We start from the raw sequence: 2,732 nt of genomic DNA on the forward strand, positions 1-2,732 counted from the left end.
TTCTTTCTTTGCCCATGCAGCTGTTTTGTAGAAATCAAATACAGATTAATTTGAGGTACCAAAAAAAATGAAAGTTAGCTTGATGTGGTGATGTGGACACCTGCAACCCCAGTTATTTTGGAGGCATCAACAAGATGATCACTGGAACCCAGGAGGCAGTTGTTGCAATAAGCCAAACTTGCACTGTTGCACTCCAGCCTGGGTGACAAGAGGGAAACGATTCGTAATAAAGAAAGGCAGAGCATGGGTTGGAGTCACCCAGCACCTAGTATTCTTCCAATTGTGCAAACTAATCTGTCTGATTTCTGTTCTTTTCTTCTTCTACTTCTTTTTTTTTAAGTGAAATGGGTTTTTGCCAAAATGCCCAGGTACTCGTGACCTCAGGTGAACCGCCCACCTCGACCTCACAAATGGCTAGGATTGCTGGCATTAGTCACAGTGCTGGGCACAGTCTCTCTGTTCTTTTTTTCAACAATAAAGTCGGCCTGCTGGGCATGGTGGCTCACAGGTGCCTGTCATTTAGGCTCTTCGAAGACCAACACCAAAAGTAATTTCGAGGATGTTGGTTCCAGACCCGCCCGATCAACATGGTGAAATTCCGTCTTTAGAACGCAAACAATACTTGGGTTGGGCTTGGCGGTTGACACCTGTAATCCCACCACAGTGGAATGTCGAGCTGGGCGGACAGTGAGATCACAAATTCAAGACTGGCCTCGAACGACACAGCGCTACCCGCTTCCTATAAACAAAATAAAAAACAAAAAAAAATTAAAAAGCTGAGATGGGCATGGCATGTGCTCACTTCAGCAGCATGTACACTAAAATTGGGACGCTACTTAGAAGGCCGGCCTGGCCTCAGTGCAAGAATGACACGCTAAGCTGTGCAGTGTTCCGTTATTTATTTATTTAGTTAGTTTTGCCATTGTGGCTGTTTTGTACAAATCAAATACAGATAGAATTTAGGTTCACAAAAATAAACAGTAAGTTAGTTGGACCTGGTGGTGTTGACACATTCAACCGCAGTTACATTGGAGATATCAGAAGGACGATCACTGGAACCCACTAGGCAGTTGTTGCAATAAGCCGAGATCACAGTGTTGCACTCCAGCCTGGGTGATAAGAGGAAAGCACTATGTCATAACAAAAGGCGGGGCGGGCAGTGGAGTCACCCGGCACTGCGTTTTGTTCCAATTGTGCACACTAATCTGTCTGATTTCTCTTGTTTACTATTTCTTCTTCTCTTTTATAAGTGGGGTGTGTTTTCATTTTGATGCCCAGGCTGACCCAGAACTCGTGACTGCAGGTGACGTGCCCACCTCAGCCTATTAGAGGCCTGGGATTCCTGGCGTGAGTCAAAGCGCCCGGCACAGTCTCCGTCATTTCTTTTCTAACAATAAAATCCGGGAGCCAAGAACGGTGCATCATGGAAGCCTTTTATCCAGGCACTTCAAAGACCAAGGGGTGTGGATCTCGTGAGGATGCGGGTTTGAGACTGGCTCGACCAATATGTCAAAACCCCGTCTTTAAAACGAAAACAAAACTTGGGCTGGGCTTGGCAACTCACGCCTGTAATCTGAGAGTTTTCAAATGCTGAGACAGGGGGAATGTTACATCACAATTTCCAGACTCGCCTCGAATGACACAGTGCAACCCTCTCCCTATAAAAAACATATAACGAAATAACAATAAGAAAGCTGAGACAGGCATTGCATTTGCTCGATTCAGCAGCACCTACACTAAAATTTGGATGCAACACAAAAAGCCGGTGTGGCCACAGTGCAAGAATGACACGCAAATGTGTGCAGCGTTTCGTATTTTTGTTTTGCCCATGTGGCTGTTTTGTAGAAATCAAATACAGATAGATTTGAGGTACCAAAATAAAAAAAAAATTGAATGATAGCTGGATGTGGTGATGTTGACACCTGAAACCCCAGTTACTTTAAAGGCATCAGCAGGACGATTGCTGTAACCTACAAGGCAGTTTTTGCAATAAGCCAAGATCGCACTGTTGCACTCCAGCCAGAGAGACAAGAGGAAAACAATACCTAATAAAGAAAGGCAGGGCGTGTGGTGGAGTCACCCAGCACCTCATTTTGTTCCAATTGTGCAAACTAATCTGTCTGATTTCTGTTCTTTTCTTTTTCTACTTTTTTTTTAAAGTGAAAGAGGATTTTACCGAGATGCCCAGGCTGACCAGGAACTCGTGACCTCAGGTGAACCGTCCACCTCGACCTCCCAAATGGCTAGGATTGCTGGCATTAGTCAAAGTCCTGGGCACAGTCTCTCTGGTTTTTTTTTTTTAACAATAAATTCGGCCTGCCAGGCACGCTGGCTCACAGGAGCCTGTCATTTAAGCGCTTCAAAGACCAATGCTAAAAGGAATTTTGAAGATGCAAGTTCGAAACCCGCCAGACCAAAATGGTGAAATTACGTCTTTAGAATGAAAACAAAACTTGGGTTGGGCTTGTCGGCTCACAGCGGCCATCCCACCACAGTGGAATGTCGAGCCATGCGGACAGTGAGATCACAAATTCGATACTGGCCTCTTAATGACACAGCACTACTCGCTTGCTATAAACAACATAAAAACTGAAAGAAATAAAAAAGCTGAGCCAGGCATGGCATGTGCTCGCTTAGGAAGCACGTACACTAAAATTGGAACGCTACATAGAAGGCCGGCCTGGCCTCAGCGCAAGAATGACACGCTAAGCTGTGCAGCGTTCCGTTTTTTA

The 2,732-nt window shown here is 45.1% G+C and overlaps 1 non-coding gene across 1 annotated transcript; it reads left to right on the forward strand.

The window, feature by feature from the left end:
• Positions 1–2,625: 2,625 nt before the first annotated feature.
• LOC118151178 (U6 spliceosomal RNA) lies at positions 2,626–2,732 on the forward strand. Its single transcript, XR_004739307.2, has one exon. It is a non-coding gene; the product is annotated as a U6 spliceosomal RNA (small nuclear RNA).

The sequence above is a fragment of the Callithrix jacchus genome, chromosome Y (genome assembly GCF_049354715.1).
Source record: "Callithrix jacchus isolate 240 chromosome Y, calJac240_pri, whole genome shotgun sequence".
In the NCBI taxonomy this organism is placed as follows: Eukaryota; Metazoa; Chordata; class Mammalia; order Primates; family Cebidae; genus Callithrix; species Callithrix jacchus.